The sequence below is a fragment of the Octopus bimaculoides genome, chromosome 9 (assembly GCF_046866305.1).
Source record: "Octopus bimaculoides isolate indiv1 chromosome 9, ASM4686630v1, whole genome shotgun sequence".
Taxonomy (NCBI): domain Eukaryota; kingdom Metazoa; phylum Mollusca; class Cephalopoda; order Octopoda; family Octopodidae; genus Octopus; species Octopus bimaculoides.
The window spans coordinates 11177983-11197982 of NC_142936.1; the positions used below are offsets into that span (position 1 = coordinate 11177983).

The 20000-nt window shown below is 37.4% G+C and overlaps 1 protein-coding gene across 2 annotated transcripts in view; it reads right to left on the reverse strand.

Annotated features, from left to right (window-relative positions):
* LOC106879996 (uncharacterized) overlaps nt 1-20000 on the reverse strand; it is a 94393-nt gene that overhangs the window by 62870 nt on the left and 11523 nt on the right. Inside the window, exons 2-3 of one of the 2 annotated variants that reach the window (XM_089357135.1) lie at nt 14994-15058; nt 10157-10282 (exon numbers count right to left, since the gene is read on the reverse strand). The gene's annotated coding sequence lies outside the window, so the exon portion shown is untranslated. Of the gene's footprint in view, nt 1-10156; nt 10283-14951; nt 15059-20000 lie in introns of both variants that reach the window. The other variant, XM_089357134.1, reaches the window with a different exon arrangement.

Below are 20000 nucleotides of genomic sequence, written 5' to 3' on the forward strand. Positions count from 1 at the left end.
GGCAAAATGCACCCAATGTATTCAGTTACCTTTGACAGTCACTTTAGTATTGGTGCCACAAAGAAACACACCCAGTCCATGAGTTTGTGAAGCAAAAACAATTTATACTTGATAAGGCAGAGGAATGGCTGTGTGGTAAGTAGCTTGCTAACAAACCACATGGTTCCATGTTCAGTCCCACTGCGTGGCACCTTGGGCAAGTGTCTTCTACTATAGCCTCAGGCTGACCAAAGCCTTGTGAGTGGATTTGGTAGACGGAAACTGAAAGAAGCCTGTCGTATATATGTATATATATATATATATATGTATGTGTGTGTATATATGTTTGTGTGTCTGTGTTTGTCCCCCCAACATTGCTTGACAACCGATGCTGGTGTGCTTACGTCCCCGTAACTTAGCGGTTCAGCAAAAGAGACCGATAGAATAAGTACTAGGCTTACAAAGAATAAGTCCTGGGGTCGATTTGCTCGACTAAAAGCGGTGCTCCAGCATGGCCACAGTCAAATAACTGAAACAGGTAAAGAGAGTAAGAGAGAAGACAAAAAAAAAAAAGACACAGTAGTGAAATATCTGATTATAAACCTCCAAATTAAATGGAACAAAACGAACTGTTTCTGTGATTTAACTGAGAAAAATAAACAAATTTTCTTATATGAGATTAAATGAAGGACTTTTGAAATTCTTGGAAAGTGGATTAACCCCTTTGACACCAATCCATCTGAGACCAGTAATGGTTCTATAATACTAACTTCTTGCTTTAAAATGGTGTAAATTAAAACGTTCCACCAAAATTTCATACTAATTTGTATTCAAAACACTGACTTGACTAAATAATGACAAAAACTGTTTATATCAATTCTTTATTATTTTCAAAGCAAACTGAAACAAAGGCAGTGAATTTCCACAGAAATATGGTAACAAAAGAGTTAATTTGCTCTTTGTCATGAGGAAAAGAAAAATTACTAACGTTTTCTGTGAAATTTTTTCTTTGGAGAGAGCTGTTTTCTGATGATTTTAGTGAAAAGATTGTGAGCAGTGAGAGAAAGAAAGAGAAGGAGAGAGAGAAGAGTGAAGAATAATGAAGAGGAAATGGATGAAATAATAAAGAATATGGGAAAGAGAGGGGAATATTATAAGGTGAGTGGGGGAGGGGAGTAGCAACCACAGCTAGGAGATAATCAGGAAGAATACTTGCAATTTTAAAAAACAGGAAAAGAAAGGGTAAAGATCAAGGAAAGGGAAGACAACTGGGATGTAATCATCAAGAACTTTGACAAATTTGAAAAAAAACAGAAAAATGAAAGAATGACAAGTTTTAAAAACGGAAAGGGGAATTGTAAAAATAAGCAGAAGGGAAGAAAAAATATACAGGGATTACGAGAAACTGCAAACAGAGTAAGCTGCCAAAGTGAGGCGGTGAGTAACTTGTATAAGATTCTGAAAATTATGATTCCATTACAGTTCACGCTGAAGAGAAACAGACATTCGGTAAGAGAGTTGATTTCGAAACCGGTTCGTGGGTAATAATGTTTTATTTCTGTAATTTTCATTGTCTTGCCCGCATACATTTTGGTATTTCGCTGAATTTCGTTTTGAGAACAATTAGGTCTTAGTAGACACAACATGTGGTCTATTTCTAGCACACTAAATGTCCACTTTAGTGGTCAACGTTATATATAAATATATAGATATATATATGGAGGCATGGAATATTTATTTTATATATTATTTTGGTATTTCAACCTTGGTATTTTGAAGATCTCAAAGATATGAAGTGAAGTTCCTCAGATTGTACAAATTGCAGGTGCCTTCAGTTGGTCCTACACTGAGCTCACTATTTTCAGTCTGACTTGGGAGAAAGTGACAAACTTCCTTTCCAAAAATATTATTGAAATATGCTTTATCCACCCTGGGAACATGAAACAGAAACATCAACAAAGGAAACTGAAACATAGAAAACTGTAGTACTTAAATAATTAGTTCTTAATACATCTACGTGGAGGCACATGGCCTAGTGGTTAGAGTAGCAGACTCGCAGTCAAGGAATCGCAGGTTTGAATCTCAGACCAGGCAATATGTGTTTATAAGTGAAATATCTAAGCTCCATGTGGATCCAGCAGAAGGTAATGGCAAATTTCTGCTGACTCTTTCGCCACAACTTTCTCTCATTCTTTCCTCTTGCATTTAGCAGCTCACCTGCGACGGACCGACATCCTGTCCAGGTGGGGAACCTATATGCCATTGAAACCAGGAAACCGGCCCTTATGAGCCAGGCATGGCTCAAGAAGGCCCAAACAATAACAAGAACAACAATACATCTACAGATGCAATTCTTGGATACATTATCCGAATTCTATCCTGGTATCCCAGTGTACTTCAGGTATTTCAACAAATACTCTTCCAGTTGACCCAACTGAGGTTGGTCAAGCCGTCACCAGTATTCATATGGCATTCTACTGACCACCCACATAATTATCTAGATGGTTTTTTTACCGTTTTTGACCATCCCTGTATAGCCCAGAATTCCAAAGACTTTACTAAGAGAATGACCTGCAAACCTTCAACTCCCCACCTGGGTCCTTCACTCATTTCTGCAACAGTTCTCTTCCAACTCTTGGTACTTCACTTTTTCCCCCCTCCTTGCTTGTACTTCCTCCATCCTCCCCTCCAAGAGCCCAGTTATATTAAAGTAGCCAGTCTGGCATTTTTGTAAGTTTCAATCATCTCCACTGTCTTTCACTCCTACACCAATATTAACCAAATTTTTGGTCCCCCAGCCAGTAGAGGTAGAGGTCAAAGCTATGAGAACACTAAAATTCCTGTCAGGAAGTGAAAAATCTAAAAATATCAAAATAGATAATCAAATAACTTCACAGACAGTGTAAGACTTGAGAGAATCGTCAGAATATAATGCTGACTTAGAAAAACATTCTGCTACAACTATGGTAACAAGATTAAAATGGGCTCAATGCCAAAGACAGATTGGGTTTTGCTTTCAAAAAAAAAAAAAAAAAAGAGGATGAAAAAAAAAATGAATAATAATGATTTATAAAAATAAAAACTTCTAATACCAAATAAACTGGTTCTAAAATGTATGAATGAATATATACATCAATGTATGTGTGCATGTGTGCATGTGTGTGTGTGTGCATATGTGTGTGTGCATATGTGTGTAAGTGTGTGTATATATATATATATATATATATATATATACACTCACACACACACACACATATATATATATATATATATATATATATATATATATATATATATATATATATACTCATACGCACATATCTGTGTGAAGTGAATGTATGTGTGCATATTCTATTTCTCTCTCTCTCCTCCTCACTCAATGTGTGTGTGTGTATGTGTGTGCATGCAAATAATCATCGTTATCATTCCCAAATTCATATCTAATTTTGCATGTTTGCAGAAGTTAACAGAAACTCTTTAGTTTCATCCATCTGCATTAAATTCAAATTCTGCTCAGGCTCACTTTTATTTCATCCATCCAGAGCTAATAATACACACACACACACACACACACACACACATACACACACACACACACATACATACATGTATATGTATGTGTGTGAGTGTGTGTGTGAGTCTGTGTGTGTGTGAGTCTGTGTGCACACATGCATGTATATGTGTGTGTGTGTGTATGTGTGTGTGTGGAGATGTGCATGTGTGCATGTATGTAGGTATTTGTACGTGTGTGTGTTTGCGTGTAACCTAGTTTTGCAACTTGCAAATCTGCAATTCAAAAAGAACTCAGTAATAAAAAAGATATATACAAGATTTATTTTGTCTTTTCTTACATTTAGATAGCTTCAAGCATATATACACACAAATTATACATACATGCATACACATAATATGAATATATAACTAACTGGCACTCCACTGGTTATGATGACAAGTGTTCCAGCTGATCTGATCAACGGAACAGCCTGCTCGTGAAATTAATGTACAAGTGGTTGAATACTCCATAGATACATGTACTGTTAACATAGTTCTCAAGGAGATTTAGCATGACACTTAATGTGACAAGGCTGACCCTTTGAATTACTGGTACAACTCATGGCCGTGAATCCTAAGGTAGTCCCATAAATCGGCCTAATCTAACTTTTATGTATGTATGTATGTATGTATGTATGTATGTATGTATGTATGTATGTATGTATGTGTGTTTGAGACAGCGGGACAAAGGTATGTACCATCATAGAGGTTAGCTGCCCTGCAGATATAAATATATCTTTGAAAATGAAAGAAAAAGTGGATATCTATGGACAACTACTACGAAACCTCCAGCTTCTATATCCAGACTATGAATTCATATTCATACCAATAATAATTGGAGCACTAGATGTTGTTAGTAAATGCTTAAAGGGGAACCTGGATAAACTGAGATTTTCAGAAAGAGAAACTGACCGGCTGATTCGTACATTACAAGTACAATCTTTGAGTGGAACGGTAAAAATATGCAACACTTTTCTCAAGTTCCAAATGTGAATTTGTCTGAGTTAACTACATCCTAAAGATGGAGCTTTGTACCTTTGTTGGAAACCAGCTCCCTCCTCAGTGGAAGATTTATAATTAAAAAATAGAAGTGACATATATACATACATATATAGGCACAAGTGTGTCACTGTTGTAAGAAGCCATAGGTGCAAGCATGGCTGTGTGGTAAGAAGCTTGCTTCCCAATCACACAGTTCCAGAATCTGTCCCATTGCATGTCACCTTGAGCAAGTGTCTTCTACTACAGCTTCAGGCTGACCAAAACCTTGTGAGTAGATTTGACAAACAGAAAGTGAAAGAAGTTCAGCATGTGTAGGAGTGGCTGTGTGGTAAGTAGTTTGCTTATGAACCACATGGTTCCGGGTTCAGTCCCACTGTGTGGCACCCTGGGCAAGTGTCTTCTACTATAGCCTCCGGCCAACCAGAGCCTTGTGAGTGGATTTGGTAGACGGAAACTGAAAGAAGCCAGTCGTATATATATATATATATATATATATACTAGCAGAAATACCCAGCGTTGCCCGGGTTAAAGAGAATAATGAAATCTAAAAACGCCGTCTAGACTACGCATCATCTTTATATATAGAGATGTATATACACACACGCACCCAAACACACGTATATATATGTATATCAATATAAATATATGAAAGTCAATGAAGTTTCGTAAAAGAAGGTGATCATGTACATACTTTCTTGCTGTTGTGATTATAACACCTCATTGTAAACTATGTTCCTTGTTTTCCCTTGTGGAGCATATACAAATAGGTTTTTTGTTACTGCCCACTCTTGAGCAGCCAACATACAGTTGTCCATGTGAGAAGCAGGGCTCTTCCAAGAGAAGACCAGCTACAGACAGTGTTTGACCCTGATATTTGTTTATGGACATGGCAAAAGTCACACGAAGGGGGAATTGTAGTCTTCTGAATGTAAAAGGAATGTCTGCTCCTGATGGAGTAAGAGGAATTCTTGGAATAAAGACGTCATCCCCTTTTGCACATCCAGAAAGAATGGTAGCCTCGATAACGTGTGACATCATTTTCTAAATAATGCTCATCTGTTATGTTCGGGTTAAAATTTCATCAACATCAAAAATATATGAATTTTCATGGGAGTTATGGCCGTTATGCAAAGAATATAATTTCCAAATTTCATAAAGATCCATTCAGTACTTTTGACGTAGTTTTGGATAAGAAAACAAATGACTAATGTGTGTGTTTGTGTGCATGTGTATGTGTGTGTGATGGGTGTATATATGTATAGATATCTGTATGCATGTATATATGTATGTATGTGTACATATTACATGTACATCTATATATATATATATATATACATCTACACATATGTATACATATACATGTATGTATAGATCTATATATATATACATATACGTGTACATCTATATGTATACATATACATCTCTCTCTCTCTCTCTCTCTTTCTCTCTCTCTCTTTCTCTCTTTCTTTCTCTCTCTCTCTCTCTCTGAAAGTATCTGTCATTACAGTATCGAAATGGTGTACATATACATGTATATGTATACATATACATCTCTCTCTCTCTCTCTCTCTTTCTGTCTCTCTCTTTCTCTCTTTCTCTCTCTGTGAAAGTATCTGTCACTACAATATCGAAATGTGATTGTTTCCGTTAGTGGAATAGTTTCATTTTTAAAGTGAAAGTATTTGACATAAGTGTTTTTGTTTCACTTTTGACACGTAATACTTAAATAGTGGAGGAGATATTATGTTGCCGTGTGCTCGAACTCTGCAAGAAGTTAATAATTTTTTTTGACTAAAACACAACTGGAACCCTAAGTAAGGCATGTGTAAAGTTTGAATGAAATTGGTTGCGTAGTTCTCGAGTTTTAGGGATTCACACAGACAGACAGACAGACAGACAGACAGACACACATTCTCATTTTTATATATATAGATATATATGTATGTGTGTGTATATGTTTGTGTGTCTGTGTTTGTCCCCCCAACATCGCTTGACAACCGATGCTGGTGTGTTTACATCCCTGTAACTTAGCGGTTCAGCAAAAGAGACTGATAGAATAAGTACTAGGCTTACAGAGAATAAGTCCTGGGGTGGATTTGTGGTGCTCCAGCATGGCCACAGTCAAATGACTGAAACAAGTAAAAGAGTGTGTGTGTGTGTATGTGTATGCGTGTGTTTTTGTGCCTGTGTTTGTGGCTCACCACTACTTGACAACTGGTGTTCATGTGTTCATGTCCTAGTAACTTAGAGGTTCGACAGAAGAGACCGATATAAGTATTAGGGTCGATTCATTCGACTGAAAATTCTTCAAAGCGATGCCCTAGCATGGCCACAGTTTAATGACTGAAACAAGTAAAAGATAAAAGATACCTATATTCTTTTAGCTTATCTCACTCCACTGTGATCGAATATTGGTGTTAAAAATGTACCCTCTTTAAATAGAAAGAGATCATGGTCATTAAGTGAAGAATTATATATTTGATTCTCATAAAATTCTTCATAGACTCTAATGTAACTGAGTGAAATGCTATTTTATATACCTTGTAATATTCTGTTGGCGCAGACAGCAATAATGGCTCAGCAAAACAGTGAACTATAATAAATTTTATAACCCTGATATTTCTTAGAGAGTGAAAATTTTGGATGCAGAGATGTTGGATGTGAATGGCGGTTTCTAGCTTTTAGGTGATGATTTGTTTTTGCTTATCTTTTTGTCTTTTGGGGAATTTTCTTTTTTCTTTTTTTATAGTGGGGAGAGGAATGGTTGGTTTTTTTTTTCTTTTTTTCTTCTTTTTATTTGTTTCAGCCATTTGACTGCGGCCATGCTGAAGCAGCGCCTTGGAGGATTTTAGTCAAAAAAAATCAACCCCCACCACCGGGTTTATTTTTTTAAGCCTATTACTTATTGTATCAATCTCTTTTGCAAAACCACTACGTTACAGGGATGTAAACACACCAACACTGGTTGTCAAGTGTGGGTGGGGGGACAAATACAGACACACAAAAATAGATGAAACGCCGGAGTTTTAATGGTGGCAGCTGATGAAGGGGATGTTTCTATGTGGCCTGCTTGTTTGTTGCACCTTGTTTACCATTTTGTCCTCGTTCTTTTGCCACGTCATGTACCCAGTTATGTATCTATATGTACATGTAGATGAACGTATATACATACATATACATATATATGCATATACTCATATATTGTTTATATATATATATATATATATATATATATATATATATATATATATATATACATACATACATATATACACACACACACACACACATATATATCAGGGTGAAAAACTAGAGGTAGTCGATAGCTTCCGCTATCTGGGCGACCAAGTTAGTAGTGGGGGTGGGTGCGCTGAAAGTGTAGCTGCTAGAATAAGAATAGCCTGGGCAAAGTTTAGAGAGCTCTTACCCCTGCTGGCGACAAAGGGACTCTCACTCAGAGTAAAAGGCAGACTGTATGACGCATGCGTACGAACAACCATGCTACATGGCAGTGAAACATGGGCTGTAACTGCTGAGGACATACGTAAGCTCGCAAGGAATGAAGCCAGTATGCTCCGTTGGATGTGTAATGTCAATGTGAATACCCGTCAGAGTGTAAGTATCTTGAGAGAAAAGCTGAACATTAGAAGCATCAGTTGTGGCGTGCAAGAGAGACGATTGCGCTGGTATGGACATGTGGTGAGAATGGAGGAGGATAGCTGCGTGAAAAAGTGCCACACCCTAACAGTTGAGGGAACCCGTGGAAGAGGTAGGCCCAGGAAGACCTGGGCTGAGGTGGTGAGGCAAGACCTTCGTACATTGGGCCTCACCGAGGCGATGACTACGGACCGAGACCTTTGGAAATGGGCTGTGCGTGAGAAGACCCGGCAAGCCAAGTAAGATCGTTGCCAGTGCCCCTGGACTGGTTCTTGTGCGGGTGGCACATGAGATGCACCATTTTGAGCGTGGCCATTGCCAGTACCGCCTGACTGGCTCCTGTAGGATTTTCGAGCGAGATCGTTGCCAGTGCCCCTGGACTGGCTTGTGCGGGTGGCACATAAAAGACACCATTTCGAGCGTGGCCGTTTTCGTGCGGGTGACACGTAAAAGCACCCACTACACTCTCTGAGTGGTTAGCGTTAGGAAGGGCATCCAGCTGTAGAAACTCTGCCAAATCAGACTGGAGCCTGGTGTTGCCATCCGGTTTCACCAGTCCTCAGTCAAATCGTCCAACCCATGCTAGCATGGAAAGCGGACGTTAAACGATGATGATGATGATGATGATATATATATATATATATATATATACAGCGGGCTTCTTTCAGTTTCCTTCTACCAAATCCACTCACTTGCCCAACATGCCATTCAATAGGACTGAACCCAGAACCATGTGGTTGGAAAACAAGCTTCTTACCACACACCCACGCATACACCTGTTTATTCGCGTATTTTCCTTCTTAGAACTAATTATTCAAAAACGAAAAAAAAAAAAAAATCAATGTGACAAAACAAGTGGCATCAAATTTTTATGTTTTGTTCATTAATATTGTTTATTAATAATAATGCTGTGAAGTTTAGATATTAAGTTAAACCATTAACCTATCACTACAAAACATTTAAAACTTAAAAGTTGTAATATAACACTTAACTCGTTCTTTGAAACTGAGTAATCTTTCCCTTGAATAAACATTATAAACACTTAGTCTAACACATTGAATGAGGCAACAAAAAGGCCTTGACGTAGTTGCTTAGCTTGCTAAAAATAGCAGCCAAATTATTTCCTCAAATTACTTCCTACTATTATAAAATTGGCTAAAAAAAAACATTAGATAGGGTTGTCCAAGATACACTGACTAAAAATAAAAGGGTCAGGTGATCAAGGATATTTTGACACTAAAAGACATCTCAAATACTAAGCTGATGCTTCTGAACCGTTTAACATTCCATTTTAATCCTTTTTGTATTCATCCATTCGAAAAAACAAAACTTCATATTTTAAAGTGTTCATATTTAAACAATAAGCTTTCTTTATAATACTAATTAAGGATCTTTTGCTATGTTCAAATAATTGGACATGAGACATTTTGGCACAGCTGTTTTGGTGCCGCCTATTTGGTGTTGCTGATTCAATGCTGACTTATTTGACATCACGTTTTAATGTTTCTCTAATTCCATCCCTCCATCCTTCTCTTTTTCTCCCCCATCCCCCCCCCCCTCTCTCTCTTTTTCTCTCTACTTTCATGGTGACTAGCCCCACTCCACCAAAATTTCAGACCTTGTGCCTAGAGTAGAAAAGAATATTTTTAGACCCAGTCCACCACTGGCAACAAGATATTTAGATATGCTATTGAAATGAAATATCTTGATATAGGTACTTATACAAGTTACACTAAGTTGATCAGATAGTGCAGGATTGTATTATATCCAGTAACCGACATAGCAGCATGATCATAAATTACTAGAGCAAAGAAGCTTCTCTTAAGAAGAGCAAGTGCAGAGGTGTTAAGCTCTGAAGTCTTGAAAATGATTGATAAAGTCAGCAAACATAGAACAGGACAGGGTCATCTTAGTTAACAGACAGTTTAGAGTTATTTGAGGATAGGAAACCATGCAACATTCTTACCTGAGAACAAACAATTCTATTTTGAAGTCATCCAGAGTCCTCGTGGGTCTTGGGAGATCAATGCTAATCTGTGTTTGTTGTGGTTGCATCTGCAGAAACCCTTATGCATTGTTTTATTGACGAGGCCTGCAATAAAGTTAAGATGGCCTTATAATATTGTTAAGATGGCCTTGTGTATAAGACATGCAAAGTGGTGTAAGGCTACTTGTTAGTGAAACTTGAGTATCGAACACAAAGGTTAGAAAAGAATGATTGAAATATGATCTACTGGATGTGTAATGTTAACTTGCATGAATGACAGATCACAAAGGAGGTGAAAAAGCAACTGGGCAATAAAGGCATCAGTTATTGTATAAAAGGAAAGATGACTGCAATGGTTTGGACAAATGACAATAGAGTAAACAAACAAGAGCCATGGAGTATCTTATCAATAGCTGGTAGTAGTAATAGAAGAAGAAGACTAAGACACAGAAAGACACAGAAACATACAGATGAGATTATACTAGACGTGATGAATAGCAATTTACTGTAGCGCAAACCTATCCAACCCACATCAGTATCATCATCACTATCATCATCATCATCATCCTCATCGTTTAACGTCAGCTTTCCGTGCTAGCATGGGTTGGACGATTTGACTGAGAGGACTGGTGAATCGGATGGCTGCACCAGGCTCCAATCTGATCTGGTGGAGTTTCTACAGCTGGATGCCCTGGGTAAACAAATTCTGAAAATGATTGTTATGATGGTTATGGTGATGATGTCTATTTTAAAAGGAAGAAAGTGGTATGGTTAAGGTATTGGATTAGAGTCATTTAGGCCATAAGTTCGTATTCTTTTATGAATTATATTGTATTTCTGATAGCATTGGTGAGGATGATGTTGATGATGGTATAGCAGTAATGATGATAACTGGTGGTTATAGTTGTTACTGAAAATGATAATGGTTATTGCTGTTGTTATTGTTGATGTCATTGTTGATGTCATTGTTGATGTCATTGTTGATGTCATTGTTGACAATGATGACAGTGGTAGTGATGAAGTGGAGGGGTGGGGTTGGAGAGGAGGGCGGAAGAGGATGGGAGGGGGGGGTGGCAGAGGAAGAGGAGGTGGTGGTGGTGGCAGTGGTGGTGGTGGTGGCAGTGGTGGTGGTGGTGGTGGTGGTGGCAGCGGTGACAGTGGCAGTGGCGATACTGGCAGCGGTGGCAGTGGCAGCAAAGGTGGTGGTAGTGGTGATGAAGATGATGATGATGATGATGATGATGCTGACTGAAGCCAAAATAAATTATTTACTTCACTTCTTGAAAAGATAATTTCAAAAAGTGCCAGAAGTTTGGGTTAAACAATCATAAACGTGAAATAGAGAAAAAGAAAAAAAATTGACGACAGCACAACAACAACAACAACAACCACAAAAACAACAACAAAAACAACAACAACAAAAAAAAACACTGATAAAAGAAATAAGATCAAATAGTTATATTTGAATTATATATTTATAAATCAAAACAGTCTCAACTATAAATAATTCAAATTCTTACTCCCACCCCCACTTCATCCAATTTTGCAAATAAAATCATAAATTCTAAATCAAGCAAATATTTTCAATCATTCTCTTTGAGATGTTGCCACTTTTGACAACAACTCCAATTCCTTGTTTATAAGAATCTTGCTTGGCTTTCAACTGAAAATACAAACACACTAATGTTCGATAGTGTTGTTTCCATTTCTTCAGATTGGTCTATCCTATTCTTCTGTCTAAGACATAAGCAGTGTAAGACATATATCAGTTGATGTATCTTTGCTAAATAGCAATTTATTCAACCAAGTTCTTTGATCTATTTTTTTTTTTAATCTAAGCACAAGAAGAATTGTGTGTTTTGCTGATAAGGCACAGCACCTTGGCAATTAGTCAAATTTCTTCAATATTACTCCACAACCGGCGCCATTACAATCACACCGCCTCCATTGCTGCTTTCAAGACTCTCTAACTGTCTTCTTCGGCACTGATGCAACCATCCCCACCAAAAACCATTATAACACCTCCCACACCACTATTACAACCAAACACTACCACTGCAACAACCATCACTGCCACCACCACCACTACCGCCACCATCATCAGAAATGTTGCTGCCACCAACTTCTTCATAATCATGAGCACCACCAATATTGCTACTGTCTCTCTTCTTAACCTCTCCCACTACTACTTCTTTGCAATCATCTCAATAAATATATTTCCCTCCCACTGTCACTTCGACAACTCCACAATCACCGTTACTACAACAACCAGCATTTCAGGACCTTTATCTCAGCAACCTGTTATCAAAATAAATACCAGTAATATATTGAGATAAGGTTAATCACCTACATCTTTCTCTTCTCTACATTCTAGTCATAATCGCACCATTTTTTCTTTTATAATGAGTGTATAATCTAGAACTGTCATTATTCAATAAGTTCTTCATTTTATTAAGATGACAAGATTTGGTTTTATTTGAGAGAGATTTGGCTGCTATCTCTAACATATTGAGATACCTTATAAAAGCTTACATCATTATCCCAAACACCAGTAGGTATTACTGTCAGTGCTTTAGGACCATCTCTGTTGTGTATAAGGAAAGTTCATCATTCACAGAACTCAGCTTAAAAGAAATTTTCTTCCAGGTTTCCATGACGGAAAAGAATGTTGGTTTTTTTTTTGTTCTTTTTATCAACAAAGGGCTTCAGAATATTTTAATATCTGTGACGGAAAAAAATGTTCATCTAAATATTATTCTAAACTGTATACGATGGGATATTGAAAAGTTCCTGGCTTTAAGGGTATCGCAAAAGGCCTTGGTTAGAGGCCCAACCTTCCAAGTTCTTTGACAGGACTTAGAAAAACTGAAGGACCATTGCAATAAGTGCATGAATCTGAGAGGGGAATCATCATCATGACCATCGTTTAATGTCTGTTGTTCATGCTGGCATGGGTTGGACTGTCTGACCAAAGCTGGCAAACTGGGGACTGCACCAGACTCCACTCTGATTTGATTTGAAACACTAGGTTAAAGGGTTACTGGTTGATGTACGGCAGAATGTAGTAGTCTCCAAGGCGGTGAGCTAGCAGAAACATTAGCACACCGAGTGAAATGCTTAGCGGTATTTCATCTGTCTTTACATTCTGAGTTCAAATTCCACTGAGGTCAACTTTGCCTTTCATCCTTTCGGAGTCGATAAATTAAGTACCAGTTGCATACTAGGGGCGATGTAATCGACTGCCCCCCCACCACCACTCCCCAAAAATTTCGGGTCTTGTGCCGAGAGTAGAAAAGAATGAAGTGATCTCCCTTGGCAGTGGGGGAAGACATAACAGAAGTGCGTGCCTATTATTCAATATTAAACTGAAGGAGAGAAGGCAGACAGACCTCATACACTACATGCCTGCCACGTCGGATATATAAACCTTTATACTTGATTCAACGAGTAATGAATGGTGAATAAATGTTTATATTCACACAGAGAAAGTGAATGAGAGAGAGAGGAAGATACAGATATTTTTGTACTTGTGTCAATCACTGGTTTGCAGCCATGCAGGGACACTGTCCTCGATAGGTTTTATTGAACCCCCACCCTACCATTGAACAAATTTTATTGTCCAAAATGGACACCAGTAATTTTTTTTTTTTTTTCGTAAAGTCTGGTACTTATTCAATTAGTGTCATTTACTGAACTGCTAAGTTATGGGGACATAAATAAACCAATACCAGTTGCCAAGAGGTATGGGGTGATAAACACAAATACACACACATTTACACACACATATGCACACACACACACACACACATGATGGGCTTCCATTTAAAATTCATTCATAAGGCATTAGTTTGGACCAACACACACACACACACACACATACACACACACATAAAGACACACATACACACACAAGGACAGACACATGGGCTTCCATCCACAAATTCACTCACAAGGCATTGATGGGACTGAGGCTGCAGCAGAAAACATAATGTGTTGTGCAGTAGGATTGAACCCAGAACCACATGTTTACAAAGCAAGCTCCTTAAACACATGGACATACCTGTGCCTTATGAAAACTCTTAGTAGAACTCAGACTCACATCTTTTGCACCTGTGCCTTATGAAGACTCTTAGTAGAACTCAGACTCACATCTTTTGCACCTGTGCCTTATGAAGACTCTTAGTAGAACTCAGACTCACATCTTTTGCACCTGTGCCTTATGAAGACTCTTAGTAGAACTCAGACTCACATCTTTTGCACCTGTGCCTTATGAAGCCTCTTAGTAGAACTTAGACTCACATCTTCTTGCAGACACCTCTGGGTAATGACCTCTGTACTAACCTTATTTAGCAGAATTCATGTAGTGCACTGGTTATTACGGTAAGGTGTCATCGAGGAGACATCTGTTCAAGTCCCAGGGGGTTGTCACATTAATATTGACTCTCATACATAAACATTACATCTGCACGTTTAGATATATTTAAAGTGCAAACGTGTCAAAAAGTTCTTAAAGAGAATTAACTAGGTGTTTCGCACATTGAGATATATGACTTGGGTGTTGCTGTCAGTAAAAAAGACGAAGAAGAAAAAGAAGAGGAAGAAAAAAAAAGAAGAAAAAGAAGAAAAGGTTGACAAATACTGATTTATATCGCAAAACCATGAACCAATCAATCTGAATCTATCAAAACAAGACTTCTATGAATTATCTGAAGCTATTGTTACATTTTGTTTGTTTTTTTTTTCTTTGAGGTAGTTTTGGAAGATCTTTTTTTACCATATATAGTTATATACTTTTCTCCCTCTCTCTCTCTCTTACTTCTTTACTTCTTTTTTCTTTTCTTTTCTTTCTTTCTTTCTTTCTTTCTTTATTCTTACCAAAGTCTGAAAAAGTGAAAAAAACTGAGTGTTTGGTATCATCTTTTGGCATCTTGATTTATTCTTTTAATGTTTTAGAATAATTGATGTTTATTAATTTAAGATCAAGACAAAATAAACCGATTCATATTCAAGTCTACAAGTAAAATATATCATGTTATCTGTTGATGATAATCATAAGAACTACATCACTGACAATATTTATGGAATAGTTAAGCTAAATTGTTGGCAGAAATGGTAGATATAAAAAAAGTACTTTAAAAAATATTTCCTTTAATTCTCTCCCATCTCCAAGAGTAAATCCTACCAATAGATAAAAGTTTCCTTTCATCCTTCTGAATGAAAGGTAAAGCTGTAAGTTACCAATAAAATAATTATCAGTATTTTATAGGTTTATTTCATATATTCATTTAAGCCCTTCTTTCCGTATGGAGCAGGGACCAGCAACAACTTCTCTCCACTGTTCCCAACTCTGGGCTGTCTTTTCTGTTTTGCTCCAGTTGGATCCCTGTTTTTCGGCTGCTGCAGCAGAATCCTATCTCCAGCTATTTTTAGGGCATCCTCTCTTTCACCGCCGTTGTGGGTTCCAGGTCAAGGCCAGACATGTCATTGTGTTTCCCTGAAGGAAAGTCTTCTTCTCCCAGGTCTTGTTGGTTTTGAATCGCTATGGATGTTTCTGTAAATTTGCATTTTTTCTATGTAGAGATGATGGACCTATGCAAACTCAATTTTATTTCTGGTAATAGGTGATCCATATTAGTCTAACCTCAATCCTTTGACCTATCCAGCATGGGAAGCCATGCCAGGAGTTTACATTCTGCTGGCATAATCTCGGGGTCATTGACGCACATATACTAAAAGGTAAAAACCCCTTTAATCATTCATGACCATGGGATTGCACCTAGGAAGTTTCCCTCCAAGGCATAAGTCCAGGCAGGGCTGTTTGTGGAAGACCAGCAGTTGCTCATGCATACCAGCCTTCTCTCTACATGCCACCGATGTTATCCAAGGGAAAGGCAAAAACCATGATACAGCTTGGCACCAGTGATATCACAACTGGTTTCTACAGCTGAGTGAACTGGAGTAACGTGAAATAAAGTGTCTTGCTCAAGAACACAACACACAGCCCAGTCCAGGAATTGAACTCTCTACCCGATTATTGTGAGTCCAATGCTCTAACCACTGAACTGCCATACTGCAATTAGGACTGGACCCTATGGCAGTCAGTTGTGGCTCTTTACATTAAGTTCAGATCCTGCAGAGGTCAACTTTGTCTTTTACACTTCCAGGGTTGATAAACAGGAAGCACCAGTCAAGATTTGAAGTCAGTTTAACATTTCTATAATGCATCTGACTAGACATGAATGGAATCATATAAGCAAACCGAAACTAAGACTATACTTCTTTTTCCTCCAGACAAAAGTTGGCCTTGAGCCTAATCAAAGGAGATCAATAATTATGAAATGGTGATTCACATATGAAAGTCGAGGTAAGCTTCTGGCTGTCAACACCTTGACTTGCTTCTATCCCAGTAGAGCTATTTCCACTTTACTTATATGAATAATGTTCTTTCCAAAAAAAAAAAGAAAAAAATCTTTCCTTTTCTTTCTAAATATGAAACTTTGTATTTGTGTATGAATAATGATTTATAAGAAAACATTTTTTGAAAAAACAAGATCCCAAGAAAATTTGTGATAGCTTGTATTGATAAAAAAAAAAAAAGCAATTTACTAAAATATATGACATGTTAAATTAGTGCGTTGTGGAAAGAAGAGAATTCTGACATTTGGAACAGGGCTCTTCTCCAGCTCACATTACTCCTCACAACACATAAATTTATTTCATTAATTTTATAAAATGTCTTATAAATCTGAGAGTCAGTTATTGGTGTGTAACCCCAGATCGGTTCTAATCAAGCGGTCCTATGGCATTCAGGTAGTTGGCACAACTAGTGAATGCGACAATCAATTTATACCAGTTTTTCTAGTTACACCTTACTTCCACATAGCTGAGAACCATTCTAAACACTCTGGCATGCTGTGATCAATTGTATTTGCTGTAGAGTGACAATCTAAACATATTGCACACTTTCCAGTGTCCAGTCTATTTCTGTATGTCTGTTGATTCTGGCACTGGGCACACTGAAGGCTGAGAAAGCATATTCAATCAGAACACAACTGTTGCTGTCTTCTGCTCTTGTTAATGGTGGTACGTATTCCAGCATTGTGCATGAAGCTAGCGAGGCTATTGTTGCAGCTGTTTCTGGGTGTAAGCATTCTTTATGCTTGTCTGGGCTAAGTGGCAGAGATAATGATTTTAAGTTGTTGTTGTTGTTGTTGTAGTGTTTGAGAGTATTGCATATGGGTTTGAAAATTATTTTCCATATAGGCGCAGGAGTGGCTGTGTGTAAGTAGCTTGCTTATCAACCACATGGTTCTGGGTTCAGTCCTGCTGCGTGGCACCTTGGACAAGTGTCTTCTACTATAGCCTCAAGCCGACCAAAGCCTTGTGAGTGGATTTGGCAGACGGAAACTGAAAGAAGCCCGTCATATATATGTATATATATATATATATATATATATATATATGTATGTGTGTGTATATGTTTGTGTGTCTGTGTTTGTCTCCCGCCCAACATCGCTTGACAACCGATGCTGATGTGTTTACGTCCTCGTAACTTGGCGGTTCGGCAAAAAAGACCGATAGAATAAGTACTAGGCTTACAAAGAAAAAGTCCTGGGGTCGATTTGCTCGACTAAAGGCAAGGAAGATTCTTCAAGCCAAGTGTTGACACAGTATGACAGTTGTAAATGATTGACACTGTCATGCAAGCAGTGTCCTTTGTTTCCAAAATTTCCATGGAAACATGCTTCATCATGGAGACGCATTAGCTTACTTGGAAACAGGTACGGGTTGGTGGCAGGAAGGGCATCCAGCCATAGAAAATATCTGCCTCAACAAATTCTTTCCCACCCATGTGAGGGTGGAAAAGTGTGTATTAGAATGGTGGTGGTGGTGGTGGCGGTGGTGATGGTGATGATGACAATGACGACTGTATGGACGCAGCAAAGAAGTGACTGTCCCGTGAATACATGCAGTTTGTTTACAGACAGGAAATTTGATTTAATTGACCCTCGTACTTCACTGGTATCTATTTTTTATTGATCCTGGAAGGATCAAAGAGGCATGAAAGAATAGAAAACTAAAAACTGAAAAAAAAAAAAAAAAAAAAAAAAAGATTCCATTCTTAACACATTAACTATCTTAGGTTCCAAACCACTTCTCAGTTCTCGAATCTATAAATCCTACTTCGTTTCAGCAAAAATTCTTTCATCTCTGAAACATCAATCATTTGGTTATATAAGATAATCTTACCAACTTTAAAGTTAGACACTTTCTATTTTCATGAACCAAGATATTCTTATGTAGTTTTGGAGGTTAATTTAAGAAATTCATCAGTTCCATTTATGTTTATATCAGCATCTACACACTAACTTAGCCTATACTGCCTTTGATAATAAACAATAACAACCATTTCTCTTTGTAAGCTCCAACTTCCACAGAATAATTTGCACAACACTCATAAAGTTCTTTAGCAATCTTATATATATATATATATATATATATATATATATATATATATATATATATATATATATATATATATATATGTATGTATATTTTAACAAACTTACTCATAACTTTACCAATCCCCCTGTTTTGGTTTGTAATTTTTTTCTGTTGCTTTTCTTTGATTTTTTTTTTGTTTTTGTTTTTTAATACTATCAGCAAGACTATATTCTTGCTTTTGTAAGTTTATTGAGGTCACAGTCATGTAATTAGTACTTTCAATTTGTTCATGCTAATCCTCAACTCTTTTGTTTGCGGAAGATTCTGTTTTCTGTTCTTATTCGCCCAAAGAAAGATCCAAAGTAAGCTCTCATACGTACACACACATACACACACACACACGTGTGCGCATGCATGCGCACATACGAAAATGTGTGTGTGTGTGTGTAGGTAGGTAGATAGATAGATAGATAGATAGATAAACACAGAGAGAGAGATAAAGATACATACATAGACACACACACACACACGCATAATATATATATATATATATATATATATATATATATATGTGTGTGGTAAGTAGCTTGCTTACCAACCACATGGTTCCGGGTTCATTCCCACTGCGTGGCCCCTTGGGCAAGTGTCTTCTACTATAGCGTCGGGCCGACCAAAGCCTTGTGAGTGGATTTGGTAGACGGAAACTGAAAGAAGCCCATCGTATATATATATATATATGTGTATATATATGTATGTATGTATGTGTGTGTGTTTGTCCCCCCAACATCGCTTGGCAACCGATGTTGGGGTGTTTACGTCCCCGTAACTTAGCGGTTCAGCAAAAGAGATCGATAGAATAAGTACTAGGTTTACAAAGAATAAGTCCTGGGGTCGATTTGCTTGACTAAAGGTGGTGCTCCAGCATGGCCACAGTCAAAATGACTGAAACAAGTAAAAGAGTAAAAGAGTATATATGCACATTTGCATGTACCGCTATGTACTTTATGCAGTTCTTTTGTTATAACACAGGTATAGATGCAGATGTGTTACCTAAGATTAATTTTGAGGATCTGATCAAAGACTCTGCAATTCAAAAAAGTAGGAGGAAACTTTTCAAATATAAATAAAATGGAAATATACAAAAATAAACATTATTTTCCTTCTTACTGTTTTGTTTTGTTTTGAAAAATAACAAATTCATTTTATGGTTTGTTATTGTTTATATTTTGAATTACATAATCTTTTATGGGGGCACCAAAATCTTTTAAGTGCTTAGGGCCTCAATGGATCTTAATCTGGTCCTGGCCAGATATACAGAGTGTCCACAAAGTCTGGGTACATGGGGATTAACACATACTTTAAGAAATTATTATTTCTT